At 39.7% G+C, this 21,697-nt stretch overlaps 1 protein-coding gene across 1 annotated transcript in view; it reads right to left on the minus strand.

Moving 5' to 3' along the window:
- Nucleotides 1–21,697, minus strand: part of lrfn1 (leucine rich repeat and fibronectin type III domain containing 1) — a 103,950-nt gene that overhangs the window by 34,992 nt on the left and 47,261 nt on the right. Inside the window, exon 3 of the mRNA XM_088627598.1 lies at nucleotides 8,252–8,358. The gene's annotated coding sequence lies outside the window, so the exon portion shown is untranslated. The remainder of the gene's footprint in view (nucleotides 1–8,251; nucleotides 8,359–21,697) is intronic.

The raw sequence follows: 21,697 nt of genomic DNA on the forward strand, positions 1-21,697 counted from the left end.
GATTCAGTAGGCGTATTCCAGTTATGCTGTCCACACTATACAAGAGATACTATTCTTACTAATGCTGTTCCTTTGCTGTGCTTTACCTTTTCGTTCATGCATTAACAACACCAATCAACATTGGAGAAACTACAAATCTTTGGAAAGAAAGAAATGATAGCACACAAAGAACAAATGCCTGTGATAACATGCTCTTGAACTTTTGAGGGCTGGTAATCAATATTAAAAATGCCAAGTTTGAGGAACAATGCTGATGACTAAGGTGGGGTGAGAGGAGTCAGAGATTGTGTTTATGTTTATTTCTTTTAAGTCGCAAATGTTTAAAGATCTGGGTGAAAGTGCCAATTAACCTCAAAGAAATGTTGAATTGACTCATAATTTGACTTTCTCTGACAAAGATGGCCTGCAGCCTGATTAGTTGTGTACTGTATGTTACTTGGCTTTTTTTATAATCATACTGTATGTGTTGTTCAGAGGGTTATAAGCATATGCCAAGGTCTCTACCATTGTGTGCACTCCTGCACACAACAGAAAGAAAGCTATGACTCCCACACACAATTCAGTAGCTCAAGCTACTGTTACAGGGTGAGAACAGAGGGATAAAAAGGGGTTCTCTGCCTCCTCTGAACTTCCATCTACGGTTTGTTTTTGTTACAGAAAATCTTTGCACTGCAAAAAACAACACACGTTTCATGCCCAGTTCCTTGCTTTCTTGTGCACTGGATTATTGAATATAAAACCAGTAACAGCCTTCAGAGATAGCAGTGTTATTTACCCCACCCTATAGAAATCTGCAGGAAGACAGCTAAGACTTAAATGAATAATCAAAAACATTCCTGCAGCCAGCGACATAATGCATGACACTATATGAAGTCAGACTGGCCATCAGCTTGGCTCTGAGACAAGACTTCAATCACAGTCAAGCTTGATGGAGCTGAAATCTGCTACAGAGCTTTGTCATAAATACTTAAAGAGCTCAATTACGGACTTGCCCAGTGGACTTTCTGTAATCTGAACTGGAGACAACGCCCCTGATAGTATCCCACACTCCACTAGGCCAAATGTTTCCTCACTAAAAAATGGTTCATTTTGTCACACATCATCCGCATGGACTGAATACCACATTAACACGGGCAACATTCCCTAAAAATATTAAATGACTCCTCTTTCAGAGAAGCACTTACACATTAAAGCCTAGACAAGCTTAAAAGTCAACTTTCAAGTCCCTTCTAGTTTCTTGAATATCCGCTTATGTTTATTAAGGCATTATATTGCAAAGGCTTTATATTAACAATACATTCTTCTGCCTCCACTGTTTCTCATAATAAAAAAACAGGAGATTTATGTCCCTTGTTTTCTGAAGTGAAAAGGTAGTTTGTATTTGTAATATAATCCCTGGCCAAGAGGATTCCGATGTGCTGCATTGTAAAATATTAGTTTAAATCATAAAACAAACAGGAATGAAGCTGGTTTAATTACCAGTGTCTCATAGCTCTTCTTGCTACTGTAAAGTCTCCTGCTTTTTGTTCCAGCTGAGCTCTCATGGTTTAATTAATCTAATTATTTGCCTAATTATAACATTTAAATTATTTTCAGATCTTGAAACTGTTGGAAATATTGAAGTTGGTTGTATTTTTTTTATTATAAAGCAACTTTAAAATTGTGGCTTTTCAGCAGCTCACAACAATTAATTGGGTTTAATTAAAGCAAGCTGTTTGTTCAATTAAGAGTTCAATCAAGTTAGCAGAGAGCTCAGTAGGGACTAAAACCCGGAGGCCTACTTTTAATGTGGCACTCATTTCACCACTATTGCAGCAACAACTTCTAAGCCACAATACACTCAGGGTGCATAAGGACTGAACAGGCTGGTACAGGGTGTACCATTACCAGACAGGTAGCATATTCCTGAGCTGGACAGGTACAATGTCCCAGGACTGGATAGACTCTCCAGTTCCAGCTGCACAGAGCTGCAGCATCATAGATTTTTGTTCTAGTATTTAAGTCCTCTTATCAGTGAGACATTCTGACTGCAATTGTATAACACTTTGTGAAAAGTAGAAACATTGTCCTAATATGTATAAAGGTAAGTAACCACTGCACATTATAAAATGTATAAGGCAGTCACTGTGTAGATAAGTCAGTTTGTGACTCAGAAACAAAATGTGAATTTAAAGGGACACCATAACAGGATAAGTTCAAGAAAATTTAGAACTGGCTAAGCATCACTGAGCTGCACAGCCAATTCTGCTACTCAAACTACAGTACACTTTCCAAAGAAAAGAGATTAGCATTAACTCCTCTTTAAGGACATTTCAATATTCAGCTGGTGGTGGTTTTGTAAAATGCTGTTCAACAGCAAGGAAAGGAACGGTATCTTTCTAAATGCCTAATTGTGTTCTGAAGCAAAGGGGAAACAATTGACTGATGAGACAGCACTTTATCACTTTAGCACTTTTTCACTTTATAACAGTCAACCAGTAACGATAGAAAGTAATAATAAAGATGAAAAGCACAATATTCCCTGAACGCTGAGGTAATAAATACATCTAATTATATTGTGACACAGTATTCCAAATGCTTCTTATAAAAAAAATGACAAAAACATTAATGGTAGATTGAAAAAACGACCTACTGTATCGATTTAAGATTAAATTTAAGATTAGTCTTAAAATTTTCAAAAAACTGAATAAAATACAAACAAGGAGATACAGACAAAATTTCCCTTATCCCAGAGTCTTTTTAGCTGTAGTTACACAAGCCAACCAGTTTTCTGCTGGTGCTAGTGACTGAAATTAGACTAAATTATCATTTTGTAAAAGTACCAGGAGAAAGGAAAGAGTGTGCTTGTTAACGATACAACGTTTACAACACTTAAGCACATTTAGAAATACCCACACCATATTAAAAAGGTGTCCACAGCCCCTTCTGTTTATACAGACTGAGTGATAAACGGGGAAACCCCAATTCAAGGATTAGGAGCTAGAAAGTCAGAAGTACAGTATAACCAAAGAACGTACTGTAGGTAGGGACATTTTTGTAAATATACTGTAGGGGGTGAGGGACAGTAAAAGTGCAAATTTGCCCATGTGACTCAAACCTGGGAGTCTTTTCCTGTTGGGGACCAAGTGTGTTTCACTTGTAGCTTTTCAAATACACACATACTGTACAGTAAGCTTTCTAAACATTTTTTTCTGTAACCTACTGAATCACTCAGCTTTATCATGACCCACCAATTATTTTGACATAACATCGTTTTAAGTGACATTTGAAACAGACTTTTCTTGACTGAACACTCGTTTATATGAACTTACCCGGAGAAGTGGGCGAGTTGTGCTTGATTCTTAACACTGCTATGAGTCTTCGGGCGTTCATCACCTCACTTGCCCTACACTTGGAAGGGATGTGAAGATACTGTAAATTACGATAAAAGCTATCGCCAGCGTTCAATGTTTCGTATGTGTCCCCAATATACAGGCGAAGTTAGTGCGGGAGAAACTTATATCAAAGCGACTTACTGTATGACGGTACCCCTGTACTCTACCCACCTCAACATACTGTACGCATTAGTACTGTACACTACCGATTCCACAGATAGTTCGATTACGGTCATGGGTTTCCCATTTTTATTTTTGAGATGTACAGCCACAATCTTAAAATGCCTTTCCGAACCAACTGTGACAAACATTTATAGCTTCAAAGCTTCTTTCCACTCCGACATTGCAGTTAACACACGCCTGGCTGCCTAACAAAACCAGCGCGCCGAAGACGAACGTGTCACACTGCGTTTGTGCATCTCTTTCCTCCTGCTGGCATTGATCTCCGCTAACAGAAATCTCAGAACCCCAAACCATCTTTTATTAACGCCCTCATTCTGTAACTGAGATGCGCTGAGATGCGATTGCTATTTTTGTGTACTGGGAAAAAAACGAGGGAGAAAATAAACCTTCTCTATCTGAATGAGGAAGCCGGGTGTGCGATTGCTCGCTTCCCTGTTTGGCTGTGGATGGTTCTGGGAGATCTGCAGTGCTGGCATGACACCCTGCTGCTGCTTTGGAGATAAGGAGCACTAGATCTCAATACAGCTTTCTGTAAAATTGCCAGCTTGTGTGAGAGAGACTTGTGAGGGAAGAAACTTTGACCCTGAACTCGGCTAAGTGAGAAGATGAGTTCCTTATTCTAGTTGTATAGTGCACTGAATGATATATTTTTTTTGGTAGAACGTTCAAAAAGCTTTGTAACCATTCCACATCAGTTGTGCCTGCTTACTGTATCCGTGTTGGGCCATGTCTGCTGAGCACTGCAGAGACAAAGCTCGTATTACAGCACTCAGTGATATGCAATAACTACATGCTTAGGCTTGGCACAGAGTACTCACTTTTATTGTCCTGATAGGAAATTTGCTTTGCAGACATAATAGAATACATAATACATTTAACACAACAGGGACCCATTAACAAATAAGAGACACACACATTTGATAAGAAAGAAATATAGATATATACTGATGCAAAAAAGAAACACAACCTTTTTTTGTAATGAGAATACTATAGTTATAACTTATGTACTTTCACAAAAAGTTGTTAATTTGTTTTAAGCCCTCTGACTAGCTTGTGCAGTGAGGCATTGCAACTTGCCAATCACACAAAAGCTTGTTATGTGCACTTTTACCCAAAGAGGCCCAGGTGGAATAATGCCTGATCAGGTCACCTTTGAAAAGGCCTTTATTCAAAGCTTAGGTCACTGCAAGGAAAAGGCCACACTTAGTCAGTTTTCTGTGCATTCCACAATGCCTCAAATGTCACCAGAAGGGAGACTGGTCCATCTGAGAGATCGTTTCAGATCTGCCACCCCACTGGTGCTGAAACTTTTGGCAGACACAATGCCCACATCAATGACAGGCCAGTGAGGCTGCATGCTGCTGGCCTTAGGGCCTTAGAGCAAGGTGATGTGTCAGAGGCCCTCTGCTCACACCTCCTAGACGTCTTGGAGGGGCCAGACAGAGGCTGCGATGGACTCGTCAGCAGTGGCATCAGGTCCTCTTCATGGATGAGTCACTCTTAAGCCTGTTCCACACAGACGGGAGGGCCGGAGTGTGGAGGAGCAGGTGTTGCGTTTCTTTTTTCCATCAGTATATATAATGTTAAATATAGTCAAGTGTCCAAATTAAGCAGGTTAAAGCTGTGGGATTGGCCACATTTGTAATGTAACACTTGTAATGCACAATAAGGTTAAAAGCTCTGGGGTCAGCAACACCATAGATTGTTTATACATCATAAAGTTGTAACAAAAGCTACTCTTAACTGCTTTTTGAGACATAAAATAAACAAGATCAATCTACATCCAGAGAATGGACTTTCTCCTTCTTTTCCACCTCCAAAATCCCTCAGACTCTCCTCTCCTATTATTTAATTGATCACCTTCTAGGTCATGAAGTGAAGTTTTTGGTTGATGCATTGTTCTCATATCTGAAATGTGTTTCTTGATGGTGTGTTCTGGTTTGTCAAAGCCCTCTTGTGTTTGCCCAATATTAAGCCCTTATCAGGTTCTGGGTTTAAAATTTGTATGTGGCTGGTGGATCAAAGCTCTGATTTAATGCAGGCCTTTCCCAGCTCCTCCAGAGACCCGGTATGAGACGGGCTAGAATAAAGTTCTGCATACATGATGCAGCTGGACTGAAGTCCACACTTCAGCATCTGTGTATTGCAGGGTAAGGTTCACTTGCAGAACCATATCAGCTGTGGAAATGTCCAGATGTACCCAAATTGATATAGACATAATGGATCATAGGTAAACTTCGTTGTATCAGAATCATGAAATAATCTGAGGTACTATACAGTGATACAGTGAAAGTCTCTAATTGTAGGTAGAATTGTACGGGTATTAGTTTGTAGTCTGAAACCCCATAAATTTAATCACGGTGCCACATCATGAAATTCAAGTATCTTTTCTGCCAGGATACTCATTGTTTCATAGTACACTCAGCTGTACTGGTTTAGGGATTATGCATACTATTATATGTACAATCACTGCACATGTAAGAATATACTGTATACAGTATCAGCAGTAGGCTCAACTAATGCAGACACCATGAGTATAGAAAAAAGTGGAAAAAACAGTACAATAACAGAACTTGGCTAATTAGTTGCCCTGTCTTGGTCTGTGCTGAGCACAAGTGAACAAGAGGAGAAAATGTGATAGAACATGGTATCTCAGCTGTGTGCCACCTCTGAACCAGAGAAATAAGTGCAGAAATTAAGACAGCAGGAGACTGCAACTGAATGGAGCCAACAGCTTATTAAACATTAACCAGCTAGGACCCTACTGTACGTTCATCTCGGGAGATGTTAGAATTTAGTGAGGTGACTATTTCAGTAGAAAATGCATTATATTTGCCAGAAAGCTTCAAAGGTTTGTTGTCTGTTTGAGTATTATTTCTCAATAGCTCAGAGCTAACATCACCAAAATGGGTCATTTAAAAATATTTAGACATAAGCCAGCCAAAAACAAACCAGAGGACACAAGAGGAGGCCATGGGACAGTGCTTTTACAATTAATAACAGAAGGAATTTCTTTATACTATGTGTTGTGGGATAGGAGTATGAAACAAGCTGTTTGTTATACTATACTGACACCCTGGCTTCTTTCAAAAACAACATTGTAAGATCAATTAGCTCATAAACATCAAATTGACTAGATGGGACAATTTGCTTTCTTATTTGTAACCTTGCTTACATTATGTTCTCATATTTCATGCATCAGTGCACCACCCGATACTTATCTTCTTCTTACACTCTGTCAAAATGAAATCTTCATGATTTCATTTTCACAGTGTCACATTCTATACTGACAATTTAACATGAATCTTTCATCTGTTTTTGTTGTTCAGATTTTTTGTGTTAAGAATGTTTGATGGCACCCATCAGACCTGAGTCTTGCATTTCTTTTGTGTATCAGTATCTGCTGTGCAGTATATTCAAAAGTGCAATATGTCAGAAATACAAATGAAAAATGAGACATAATCAATAATGTGCATGATCACTGGAACTGAAAAAAAACATCAAAAGAAAGATTAAGTATTACAAAAAAACAAGGAAAGTTAAAAAATTTAATTTAAAATGCCAATAACTTCAAGGCCTCTGGTTACCACAGGGAGATGTGACTTACGCAGTCCTGCTGCAGGATAACAGAAAAGCTGATCTACTAGCTTTTAAAGCTTAAAGCTGATCAACACATTTGTGTTCTCTCAAATTGACTACTGTAATGCTCTACTCGTTGGGGTATCTAAATCTACTCTGAACAAACTGCAGTACTGTATGTCCAAAATTCAGCAGCCAGAATCCTAACCAGGTCTAGTGCAAGTGTTCACATTACTCCTATCCTAGAGTCCTTGCACTGGCTTCCGGTCAAATTTCGTGTTGACTTTAAAATCCTCATGCTCACCTATAAGGCTCTGCATGGCTTGGCACCTCAGTACCTGTCTGAACTATTATCGTTCTACTCCCCACCTCGCAACCTTCGCTCTTCTAATTCTGCTCTTTTACTGTCCCCCAAGCCCGTCTACATTGTATGGGTGACAGGGCCTTCTCCTGTTATGCCCCCAAGCTCTGGAACTCTCTCCCCAAGGTTATCAGAGTCACCTTCTCTAAACTCCTTCAAATCCAGACTCAAAACCCTCTTTTTCAGAAAAGCCTTTACTAAACTGGTTCCATTCTTCACCCCTCTGCTTTTCTTAGTACCACCATCCACGGTCTCCTCTATATATTGTAATTGTGTTTTATCTTGTGTATTCTTCTTATTTATTGCTGTTGTCATCCTGTAAAGTGCTTTGAGAAGCCACCTTTAAGGGTGCTATATAAAATCAAGTTTATTATTATTATTACTCTATAACACTTGTCTAATCAATCAAAGATTTCGTAATCCCCAGGTCATCTACTCCGAGTTTCCTGGGTTACAGTAATATAAGTAGTCTGAAACAAGCTTCTCTTTGATTTTCTCCTAATTGCGATCATGGACACAGCATTATCTGTCAAGACACAAGACAGTAGTAAGGTCTCAGCCCTCCTAGGCTCTGCTTGAGAAAATTAGACAGGACAGAAACAGGCTAGATTGATAGAGGCTGTTTATAGTTTGAAATGAGTCAAAATTACTGTCCTTAAATATCAATGAAACAGATAGTCAGAAAAAGATAGGTGGACAACATCCCTGTACCAAAGGCTAAGTGTGTGAATCCTGGAATAATGAATTTACCCACCAGAATGCAGGCTGGGACTTCTACAGTTCATTTCACACTGGCATGTCAGCCTCACTCTGAACAGAGCTCTGGGAATGGACTGGTAGACGTTCTGTGAACTGTACCACCTATAAAAGGAGAGACAAAGGAAAAAAGATTTTGTAGGCTTTAAATAACATTAGAGTAACAATACAGAGTTTTTTGTTGAAGTGAAAATAGACATACAGTACTATACAGTACATACTCAATACATAGCACCATGTTGTAAAGCGCAGTAAAATCACAGGAAAGCATACAGTAGTAAAGAATAGAAATACATGACAAAGCATTATCTACATATGGGGAACCTCTATGAAACAATGTAAAAATAAAGTTGTGGTGAACTACAAAACTGTCAGGCACATACTGTATACGTTTGTAAGCCTGGACCTAAGAGGGCATGTGAAGTCTCTGTGACTGCACACAGCATCTGGGCTGTTGACTTAAGCCCTTCTCCACTACAATTATCAGAATCTTAATAAGCAGTTGTAATGAAAAGCCTGTAGTTTAATAGGGCTGGAATTGTCTTTAATGACCAGAGCCATAAAACAGCTTAGGTCACATTTCCCCTTAATCTTCACCTTACAGCTATCCTTGAGTGTAGCACAAAGCAGCTGAACACTGAGGTCAATAACCTAGTACAGGCAGAATATATCCATATTTAGCACTTAAGGTATTTATTACTTAGAAGGTTTTATGCCTTTTAGATTTTGGTGTTGTCTCAGGAGAGTTTGCAAGGATATTTCATCACAGCAGAGAGCATGCCTTTACAAGGCAGTCTAGTCCAGCAAAATAAAAATTCCATTACATTCATGATCGAACTGTTTTCAGCTTTGACTTGAGCTGCCTCTCTAACCCAGAGGCGGAACTCCCAGAGGTCTTCGGTAAATTAGTCTACCAAACCTGCCAGCCCCTCGCCGACAGTTTACAAATGAAATCATGTTGAAATCAACGCACCGGGGAACTGGAATCCTTTTGTCTAGTTTGTAGTTGTGGATGTAACACATTTTAACACATTCCGAAACGATGAGGCTTCTTAATTATAAAATGAAATGAGGAGCCGTGACTGAAGTCAGACTCCAATTATTTATGCTTCATAGCTGGAAAGAGCTTTTTTTTGTGATATATAAAAAAGGCATCCAAATGAGGTGTTTGCAAGGTGATTGTGCCATTTAATCATAGCCATGTCTTTATTTTTCAATTTATTTTCTAGGCTTCCATCTTAAGATGTGGGAGTATCAGCAAAAACGCAGTATTTTACAGGCAATACACAAAACGTCCAACAGGCCCTTGTCTAATCAGTTCCACAGAAGCTCTACTAAAATCATTAACAGCAGACATCTATATTTTACAACATGCTCTTTCAGGCGGTCTAATGACTGGTGATTATAGCTACTAAAATGAGGCGAACAGGTCAGAAATTCATGTTGAATATCAAGAGCCCCTCCTTGTAATCCAGCACTGCAGTTTCTATTTAAGAAAAAAAGCTGTACAGTTGAGACACTACGGCAGCTGGAAGAGTTGTATGTTTGTATGACATAAAAGAAAAAAAAGACGTAGCTGAACTGAGTGTCAAACAGTTCGTCCTTCAATCAATATTTCATTATGGCAGTGAGGTGGCAGAAGGCAAATAAGTGCAAATGGAACACATTATCAAAGAGTTTATTCGGAAACCATCTTGGATTATAACTTGGAAGCCAGGAGAATTCACCTGCCATGGAATGAGGTTCCAGCGTCACCTGGATACTGCTTTGGAAGATGTGTGTGTAGACAGAGCTTATCTCAGGCTTACAGATTCCAGTCCAGTTCAACTGCAGTTTGCAGCCATGAGCTTCGAGCTGACTACACCTGCCGAGAGCTATCCCAGCATGCACTTCACCGCCATCACAAAATGCCCAACCCTAAAGCCTGCAGTGCTTCTGGGAGATGTGGGAATTATTTTTAACCCCCAAAGCATTTGAAAGTTCACACACTCACAACTGCTTTAATCTACTTAATAATAAATTAATAATAATTCCTTAAACTCATACAGCGTTTTTCTGGACACTCCACTCAAAGCGCTTTACAGGTAATGGGGATCCCCTCCACCACCACAAGTGTGCAGCCCAACCTGGATGATGCAACAGCAGCCATAGTGCGTCAGTATGCTGCCCAAACACCAGCTCTCAGTGGGGAAGCCAGTTCAGAGATGGGGATTATTAGGAGGCAATGATTGGTAGGAGGGGGACAACACCCTTTTTGAAAAATGCTCTGGGATTTTTAATAACCACAGAGAGTCAGTACCTCATTTTACATTACCTTATTTTTTTTTACACTATATGATCCTCATCACTATACTGGGGCATTAGGACCCACACAGAGCACAGTGTGAGCACCCCCTATTGGTCCCACTAACACCACTTCCAGCAGCAACCTCAGCTTTCCCAGGAGGTCTCCCATCCAAGTGCTGGCCAGGCTCACACCTGCTGAGCTTCAGAGGGCTGTCTTCTTGCTCGCTAGTAGAAACACTTCCAACTGGCAGAAATAAGAATGGCTTGAAAAGAAATGGCATAAAAGTATATAATCATGCTTTTAAAAATAAAAAAATATCTAATCTTAAGATTACATTTCCTAAGAAAATGACCAGGAGAAAATAAAGGCAGCAAATTAGATTTTTATGGCTACTGTATGTGTTCATCATTCTTTGCTGGCTTTTCCAGAGGGAATATCCCCCAGAGCTAATTACACCAGTTGTTCACACTGCCAAATGAAAATTGCATCTTGCAAACCAAGAAAAACAAGATTTAGGTAGTAGGACTGGGAATTGGAATTATGCTCCCAGTATTGCTGGAATTACTTAAAGTCCTTTCCAGCTGAAACACATTCATTTGGCTTGCCTGGTGTTGTTACTTAGTATCTAATGTTAACATCCTGAATGTCACGCCTACCTAACAGGCTCCCTACACTAGCTATACCAGAGATTTCCAGTCCTGGTCCTGGAGGAACGCTGGAGGAACGCTGTGTCTTTTGGTTGTGGCTTCAGATAAGTTCACAATAAAAGGCAAAATGATTTCAGTTTTCCATCTGGGGAATATTTGTTACCTGCTTTGAGCTCTCACAAGGTCAAATGGGATTTGTAATTGGTATCAATCCAATTTTAAGATCTGCCCTCATTCAGGCCATCTGCCTGCAATGTAACCAATTTGATTTCTGCAGAAGGAAGAAACCCTTTGTGGGGGTCTGATACAGCATCCTTCCTACCTGTGTTCAGCACAAAGTTATCAACCAACAAGAGCCCTTTAGTGAGAAATAACCACGTTGAGAAGCTGCATAAAGTCCCATGTGCTGACGTTACTGGGAAAAGTTCTCTTGAAGAGGGGTATTTCTGATATTCAAGATTTCCATTAGGGTCGGAAAGAACAAGTCTGTTTCATTTTAAGAAATGTGTTTTCCGACACATTTAACCTGAATTTTCTTTAAGAGTAGGTTTTCAAACATGTAAGTTTCTAATCACCTGCTAGTTAATGTTGCAGGTGAGCTTTCAATTATCCCATTGAGCCCTTTACGGAACTAACAGTTTGATTAATAAGCCCTATTTTATTGTTTTATTGTATAATTTAATTATTCACACTATTAAATTTCAGAAGCAAATAAATGCAGGTACCTGCAAAATTTGGCAGCAGAAAGTGATGAAAGAAAATTCTGTTTAGTCAAATTATCGGTTGAATTGTGGTTTCGATTAAGTAGACAACAGCTCAGCTAGACTGGAATACAGAAGGCACAGTGGTCATATCCGGGGCTGGGATTCACTGTAATAGAGCCACATGCACCCAGAAGACCGTCAAGATCCTTAGAAGCAAATAAAGCTTCTTTTTAACCTTTTGCATTAAAAAAAAAACTTCTGCATTTTGCAGTTTGAAGCAGAGCGGGAGATTTTTTTTTAACACAAGGCTCATTGATCCCTCAGTTTTTAAATGTCAAGACTGGGGAAATCGAGGGAAGTTGCACAGCTGTCAGCAAAAGACAACCCCTCCACCCCATGACAAATAACACGTCTGGTCAGGCCAGGCCCATCTGAAAGATAGACAGCCACTTAGGTTCATTAAAAGTTCATTTCCCACTAGATCTTTTCTCTCTGCCTTTGCTTTCTCTCTCTTTTTGTGGATGCAGCTGGTTTCGGAAAAGAAAATAATCAGGTGAAAAGATTAATCGCTGTCACTTGGCTCTTTCAGGGTAACGGAGGACCGCTGTCGTGGGTACTATTCATCACAGGTACAAGCTTTCTTCCCATCTGCCCTCCTCACCTCCTCACCTCTTCCCACAGAGCAGCATCCTACTTACTGCAGAGGCCCAGATCTATCCCCCCGTGAATTAGCATACAGGAAACTGCATAATGTGATTTCTCTTGTCTGGACATGAAGCCGTCCTCCAGGTGATCATGCCTTTCTGATCTCTCCAGCTGAGAGGTGTATGGCACAGGCCTGGTGAATCCCTGTTCCATGTCCTTTGCTAAACCAGAGGGGTACAAGTTATGACTGGGTGGGACACTGCCGTGTGTTAACGGAAGTCAAGGGCAGGTATGTTATGGCACTGTTCAAAAAGGTTACAAAAGGGACTTCAGCTGCAAATCTTTTGTTCAAGTGCCAGCGCCAACCTGTGACCATGAGGACTGCAAGGAGATGGTCTCAGGAGGCTATGGAGGCTCTATGTGGCGCTCTGGAAGTGACCGACTCGGGTGTGCGGTGCGAGCCGCATGTGGAGATAGTACAAGTACCTGGGCGTTCACATTGATGATAGACTGGAATGGACTAAGAGCACTGAGGCCAAGTACGTGAAGGGCCAGAGGCGACTTTACTTCTTGAGGAGGCTCAGGTCCTTCAATGTGTGTAGTATGAAGCACCATATGTTCTATCAGTCGGTTGTAGCGAGTGCCATTTTCTATGGGGTGGTGTGCTGGGGCTCTGGGATTAGAGCAGGGGATGCTAACAGGCTGAACAAGCTTATCAAAAGAGCAAGTTCTGTCATTGGGTCTAATCTGGACCCCTTGGAGGTAGTGGTGGTGAATGGTGTCAAAATGAATGGCCATCATGGACAACATCTCCCATCCCCTTCATTACATGCTTGTGAGAATGAACAGCACGTTCAGCAATAGGCTGATCCAACCATGGTGCGACAGGGAGCGCTACAGAAGGGCATTCTTGCCTTCTCCCATAAGACTTCACAACTCATCCACTGTGTGTCTGGGAAGGTGCAACATTGACCTGTTTTTGGACTGAACATAAATTCTCTGTTTACAGATGGTTTTCCTGTTGCTGGGGATCTGTGCAATATATTTATAATGTGCAATACATCTTCTTGTGTACTTTACATTCTGGTTTGTTTTGCACTGTATCTTCTATACGTTGTGCAATTCTGTATACTCCATTTTGTACTTTTTTACTGCACTTCTCACTGACTAATAGTATTGTATTGTTGTATTATTGTATCATTTCGTTACACTGTGCTGTGTTGACTGTGCCAGGCTGCTGTTGCACTGCAATTTCTCTCACGGGATTAATAAAGTATCTATCTATCATCTATCTATCAAAGAACATCTGTCTAAGATTTCACTTGTGATTTAGTGAGGGTTTGTTAAGACCTAACATTGAATATTATTTATTTCCTTACTTTTCCCATTGTCAGCTAAAATTCTGCTAAAATGCCAAAATTATGTTTCGGTGATTGGATGGGTTATGGTGTTAAAATAAACTGAAGGTTAAACTTTCTTGACTGCAAAACTGGAAAACTACTGTATGTCTCACTGAGCCTGAAGAAGGCTCTACAGTCAAAACATTGTGTTTCTTCTCTTTACCCTTCAGCATGGAATGAAACTTCAGCTGTCCCTTACAAACGTCTCATTGTGTAGGGGAACTCAGCTTTAGAAAACAGCTTTACAAAATTGAGCAGATGAAAGCAGCTTTTCCTGTTCTACAATAAAGACAGGGAATTTCCATAAATGCATTAATTAATAAATGCATCAGCCTGGAGAGAGGGTGTTTCATAATGATCCTATCTGTTCTAATGGGAGGAGAAGAGAAACAAGAGGCGAAACCTGAGGAACCGAAAACAACGCCTTGTCTATAAAAACAGCACACAAGAAAAGGAACAGGTTTGAATAGGCTCCTTTAAAGCATTCTCCCAGTGCCTGGTGTATTAATAAATCGTGTCACTTCGTTATAATGATACGATGTATTGTAAAAGAGCTGCTCATGGACTGGCACTGCCAATATTAACTGGAAGCCTTTGGTCAGGTGCATTGAACATTTCCCAGTGATCCATAAATGTACAGTATCATATGCCTCGGGTAGCTATTTCGTTTACACATCTATTTGAAACGCTGCCCACTTTCGAAGTGGCATTTGCACTGCAGCATGGATATTCTTTATTCATCATTATAAGACGTTAAGGTATGAAAACAGGGGGTCACAGTTCTTTGTGAAAATATGGAGCAAGGGGAAATTTAATGAGGCTGGAGTTTAGCAATGCAGCACCAGGTCCCGTGACTGATAGAACTGGTCCAATTACACCTTATTCAGACAAATGTAACCCTCTCCCTTGGGTAATAAGCTACTAGGGATTTTAAAGAAGTTACTTGTATGTGGAATGTGAGGAGTGGTTGACCAACCGATTGATGCCACTGTAAGTCGCTTTTCATAAAGGTGCCTGACAATTGAATAAGTCTAAACGGTTCTCAAACTCAAAACCCCAATCCACTCCATTCCTGTTCTTTTGATCCTGTTAATCCTCAGGGAATTGAAAAGCTGGTTGCAATAAAATAATTGAACTGGAGTAGTTTGGAATGGCAGCAGTCTGAGAACCCCTGCTCAGCAATGTTACATTAGTTTGAATTTTTCTTTCAGAAGTAAACAGTGTAACAGTGAACACACTGCCTACATTCCTTGATCTCCCTGACAGCCTGCCCATCTCAGTACTGTCTGGGCCAAAGCCTACTGCAGAGATTCTAGGATAGTGGATAAGAACAGGATCTATCCCTAGCTGGCGTAACTGCAGGTACTAATGGAAGTTAATATTGGAGTAAATTCCCAAGGCTATTAATCCGAAGGGCTAATTAATTTGGGAAGTACTGCACTGCTGCAGCGTGGTCTGAGCTCACCAGGCATTGTTGCATGGCTCTTCATACTGCATCAAGAGTGGTGAGCTGATCTAATGTGGAATGAAAGCATGGAACGGGACATTATAGAAGACATTTCCAGAAGCGTTATGACTCAATAATAGAGATGGAATGGGATTCTTGATCAGTGAACAATAAATGTTCTGAGGTATTTAGTGCTGCTTAATAGCTGTAGTTTCACTGTAATGGCACTATAACCATAGTTGGGTCACAGACTATTGACTGATAGTCATAGTTCCCGAAGAATTAAAATGTGTTCTTGTCATTTCTCATCATTGTAGTGTTTTTTTTTCTCTCCCCCATTTTTCTTTTAAATTCCAAGAGCTCTTATTACATTTGATAGCTCACTGGTTCAGGAACATGAGCTATAACGTACAGCTTTCCTGTTATGGCTGTGCTGTGGTTATTTTCATGTTGTTATTAACTTACTGTATGTTCACTAATATGTTAGATGTCTGTGTTTATTAAAGCTTATCATCTGTAAAAGAAACCCCACAACTTCCTATACTAATTTACTCTAAATTCATATTGTACTAAGATGGATGAAATAAAAGGCAACTATGTAATACTGCTACAACAACAGTTCTGTTTTAATTTCTGCTTTGCAATATACATTTCACTAACAAAAGTAAAAGTTCCAAGAAGGAGAAAAACAATACTGTGGAATACAATTATTAATAATGAAAGGCCTTCCAGTCTAGTAGGGATAGATTTTTGTAGGAAAACCTTTCTTCAGTGCATCCCAGAATTGTAACTCAGAACTAGTAGAACTAGTTTCAACAGCAGGTGCTACAAAAGTATTCAGAGTGTTTGGTGTTTTTTTTTAGCCAAATTGTGAGCTCTAATTAGGATTTTATTGATCATTAGCAGTTTAGCAGTTCTGGAATACCATTAAACAACCCAGTTTGCTCCCAGTGTTCCTTTACTTTGGAACTCGTTCTGCTCCACTGAGCGCAGATATCTGCACAGACACCCACCCTCCAGAAGATTCAGATACAGTTTCAGAACACAAAGACTGATACTTGGTACTGTTAGGCTCAGTGGCACAGCATGGCCTCTTATCTTTAAAGAGTTTTAATAGACAAAACTGCAAAGTCAAAAGACAAAAGTATTTGTCAGCTCACAGCTCATTTTTCTTTTTAAATTAAGCCTAATATTCAAATTTTGAACTGAAAAGTTACCCTGATCGGTTTGCTTGTTATTTCCTTTTATCTCATGCTTACTCGGCAGTTTGTGGACACAAAGTAGGGCAAGAGGAATGGTAGTTTGAAATTTAATTGTACATTTTACAGCTTTATGCACTGCATGCAAAGCCCATGACAAAAATCAGGTGACTAAGGTGCATGGAAATTTGAGAAAGCTGTCAAACAATGGTTCCTTCATTATTTTTTCATCTTCTTGTGCAGATTAAAGTAAAATATCTGTTTAAGAGTTGCGTGGGTTGCAGTTATAATCTATGCTTCCTTATTGTTTTCAGTTTGCAACAAAACAATACCATGAGGAATTTACGGAAAATTGTACTTTTCTTGAAACAGGTGATAAGAATTGACACTACAAAAGAAGCAGAACATACTGTACCTGAAACCTGTGTTTTGTTTTGTTTTTACAGACATTCTGTGATTTGTACTGCACACCAAACGTGAATATCATTTTAACATTTGGCAAACAGGAGAAAAATCTGAGAAGTAATCGCAAAAGTCCTCCAATGATAAAGAATAGCATATATTTGATATAACACATATGAAAACTACAACAATCTATGTTCCAATATGCATGGATACACCAAAGGCAAAGGCACAGATTCTTATACTGTAGGATCCCCTATATTGTATGTATCCTTGTTGTTTACATGGTTTGACAACACTGACTAAAGTGCAATAAATAAAGCTGCATAATTTTACAAAGAAAGGCCCTGACAATTGATTTTCTTCCTTTCACCAAATTAAGGCAGCATTTCTCTTCCCTTAAACGGTCATATTTAAAAGAATAATCTTATACCTTCTTTAGAAAAACCAATGTTTTAGGTAGCTCGAGAAAACTTCACTAAAAATCATTCCAAACTTTTTTCCAAACCTCAGTACTCAGTACATAAGGTACAGAAGACAAAACAGTTCCATTCCTCTTTCATTATTTACAACTGTCATATACTTTCCACAAACTGAAGGTACATAGACATTTAAAAGATGGTCTTATGTCTGTTGTAAACACCACTGTGACATTAAACCTTAATTAAAGTGCACTGTGCTATTGTTAGGCACACGCCTGCTCTCTCTCTCTCCTCAAAACTGCTTGTTTGGCGCAGGACTTACGATTCTCCCTCTGTGCTAGAGAAGCAGGCCGACGTGAAGTGACAACTCGTCAGTAAACAGCGGATCTAGGTTATTGATGAATTGGCTCTGCTGATTGAGGTGGAAGTTTTAGCTGTTTTGTCTGCGCTCTGGCTTGCCCACGGACAGTGTCAGGAAAGCTGACAGTGATGCCAGCGGACCACTGCAAAGCTGCCAAGCCAGGGCGATTCTGTTCGCTGACGAGCTGACACTTCGCCCTTGTTCCCAACTTACAAATAAACAAGAGGTTCTGAGTGCAGGCCGAGCAGAATCAGGCCTCCACACCTTGCTGCCTTGACGCTTTTTGGATCTGTGCATACTTTGTTTCAAAAGAACACGGCTAAAATAGCAGACTGGACAAATCTGCTTTTTTCCCTTTTCCTTGTATGCAATACAAAAGTGAGAGGCTCTTTTACTTTTGACCCATGCCTTGCTAGAACCCAAATATAATAGATAGATAGATAATACTTTATTAATCCTGTAGGGAAATAATGGGCTGGAAAGTGGGAGAATCATCCAGTTTCCTTTTATTTATTCCTCATAATACTGTTTTTTTAACAAAAGCCCAAAGTGGATACTGTCAGTAAATGTTAAGTAACAGTACTGTAGTCGTGTTGCTGTGTGGAAGAGAAACGCGCAGAGATGGGTTGGGAACAAAAGAAGCACTATGCCGTTAGAGACATGCGGGCAACAATCATATGTCCTGTCTCTGAGCCCGCTGCTCAGGTGGGTCTATCTTATTCCTGCTCCCTAAGTCAAAAAGTGTTCTGCATCTCTCTCTCTCCTGTGGATTCTTGGAGCCTCTTAGAAACTTTGTGATAAAGGAATGAAAGTAAAAGCAACAAAGACAATAAGAACACGCCCCATAACACCCACTCTCTGACATCCACAAATTGTGGAATAAATTGTGTGATGGCAACCAGACGTCATGACCCAGTTTTCTTCCACGGACGCAGCTCGCTCACTGAAGATCTTTAACATTTCTGAACCAAAGCTGACCCATGTAATCCATGCCACACTTGCACCTCCAGCCTGAGCAGCTGTGTAAGGAAGCAGGGAGTTACAGCACACTTCAGTGATGGTTGAGATTAGTTTAATTTGTGAGGAAAACATCTATTTCCAGGGGACACTGGAGAAGACAGAAACAAGGCACATCACCCACAGTTCCCTGAATTCCAGTAGTGTTACAGAGACTTGGAGTCTGGGTACAGCTATGATCACCCTATGTTATTACCATGAATGAGGCTTTGAGTGACCATTACCAATCTTATTGGAATCATAGAAAATACAGCCCCTTATACACACCTGATAATGTTATCCTTGCCCTCACTCCGTAACACTGCTGGGCAGAACCTCTTCCATTCTTCTGCTTCTTCTGTTGTATCACATCAAAGTGACTCTGCAAAGCTAGTTAAGGGGGTGATCCCCGTGAGAAGGCAATGTATGACATTATGACTAATGGACTGGAGAAATCATGGATTTAGCATTTGATTGATTGTTTGAATATTACCACCAGGATTGCAGCTGCTTCCCATCTGTCTCGGCCCTGTTTAGTGCCAGATATGCACAGTTCTGTGTGGAATTGCTCAAATTAACCACTACTGGCAAGTCTAGCATTTATCGCTGAATCGGTAACACCTAGGTAATTATCCAGCACTATGCCAGAAACAGTAAAATGAACAGCCTGTTCTAACAGTTTCGCTCCACAGAGAATCACTCAGTACTGTACAGTATAGATGACCTCAAGAACCCCCTCTCTTAGTCACTCACATAAAGATGAGAATAAATGCAAATGATACCAAGCACTAGAAGCATTGTGATTTTCATCCTATATTACAAAAAACTGAAGAGCGAGATGGAAGAGCTACATTACTATGTATGAGCTAGATGTATTTCCTTTGCCGCGTTTCTCTCTCTTTTAATCAAAATGTTTAAGCAATGCATTTCACAGTGTAATAATTCGATTTCTTATTTACATGTAGAGGTGATGATGTTCTGCATTTCTGTTTTGTTTCCTCTCTTTTTTCCCCTTTATATATTTAAAGGTTACAGTGTGTCTTGGTGTGACGGGGCAGGTGTATTATGTAATTTATAAATTAAACATTGCAGGAAGATAGAGTTATATTCAGCAGTCATATTTATTTCTCTGCCATTTCAAAGCTGTCAGAGTGCAGAATAACCGAGTGGAATAAATGTGTCCAGCAGGACTGGAGTAGCAGACTGTGAATGGGCACCCATCAGCAAGAAGTGAATAATTGATGGCTACTCTCATTTAAAGCCAGCCTCAATGAAAATGTTTGCTTATGGGAGAAATCCTGCCTGTTATTTACTTACTTTACCAGTTCCTTCCTGACGTTTGAATATATTCCTTACCTCAAGCTCGATTATGAATCATATGAATTCTGCTTTATTTGGAAAACCAATTTGGTGATGTCTTATTATCACAAAGACAGCCTCCTATTTTGCTCAGTCATGCAATGTACTGTATGCATGTGGAAAATGTGCTGCAGCAGCCTCAAGCAGCAATGTGACAGATATACTGTAGATGATACGCTTGTTACCATGACTTTGACAAAATACACAGGCGTGATATAAAAACAACACAAAATCTAAATTCTAAAAAAAGAGAATTTTTTAGATTCCACAAGCCCAAATTGTAGCAGTGTTGTTAGGACTGAAAACCAATGCTACTCAAGAAGTCAGAGGGAGTGCAAGCTGCTAATTCACCCTGATGAACAGTGCATTTCAATCCGTAACGAAACGCCCCTGACGGCATCACTTACAGAAACACATCTTATAAGGCCGAAACTCTTCAGCTTGCGCCAACGTGAGGGAAATCTGACCCTGCAAAACCACAGATCCTGCAGGTCACATCCATACTATGAAACAGTCAATAAGCAGAGACCTGAAGAAAAAGTTAACGTGAGATAAATTAGGCCCTGTGAGGTTACGCAGAGAAAGGTTGGGAAGGTGAGAAGGCAGTTGATCACTCTTGCCCATTTGTTTGCTAGGAGCTTATTAGTCCAAGTTGCTAGTCCAGCCATTTGTAGAAAAAAATCAAAGAATGCCCTTTAACATCATGATAGAGCAGTTTGTTCCAGACATCTGCACAGCACCCTTTTTGTAGTCCTAAATGCACAAACTCTTACTTTCAACATGCATCTTTGTTCTACTACTGCTTCTGATGTAAGCCTGTTAACCTTGGCAATGAACAAGAATTATAAATACTTGTATCAACACCCCTCATTATTTCCTCTACTCAAGATGGAAGAGATTTAGCTTATTGAATCTGCTCATGAAAGACACCCCTTTAAAGCCAGGAATTAGCTTTCTTGATCTTCTTTGAATGGTTCCAGGGCAGTGATGACCTTTTAGTGATATTGCCTGTCTATGTGTTAGAGGACACAGTAAATGGGGTGACATCTGTGAATCTGAACATGTTTACTGTGAGAGCTTCATTCTGTGAGCCACAATAATAAAGTTATTTGTACACACGAATAGCTAAAATGCATTTGGAACAAACGGCTAAAGAAATTAAGCTATGAAAAAATAAATGAAAGCTTTTGAGAGTGTTAAGATAACAGGCACTCCACAAATTATAATTAGAAGAATATATCTTAAAACCTAGCCTGATAACATAAATTAATTATTTGGGAAGTAATTTAATTAGTATTTACTAATGTTTACTCTATTTACATATTTACTATATTTGTATATTATTTTGATTGCTTTGAAGTCATGGAAGAAACAAATACAAAAATAAACTAGCTATTATCACCCTGTGGCAGTGATATGGATAAGATTACAGAGGCATTGGATATTAACTCCCCTCGCTTAATGACAGCAGAAATGTTAAGCAAACTCCAAAAAAGACAGAACAAGACAGAGCATTGTCAGAAACAGCTCTACAGTAAAGACCGACACACAGACATGCAGAGACACACTCAAGAG

Source organism: Lepisosteus platostomus, chromosome 4, assembly GCF_059453375.1.
Source record: "Lepisosteus platostomus isolate fLepPlt1 chromosome 4, fLepPlt1.hap1, whole genome shotgun sequence".
Lineage (NCBI taxonomy): Eukaryota > Metazoa > Chordata > Actinopteri > Semionotiformes > Lepisosteidae > Lepisosteus > Lepisosteus platostomus.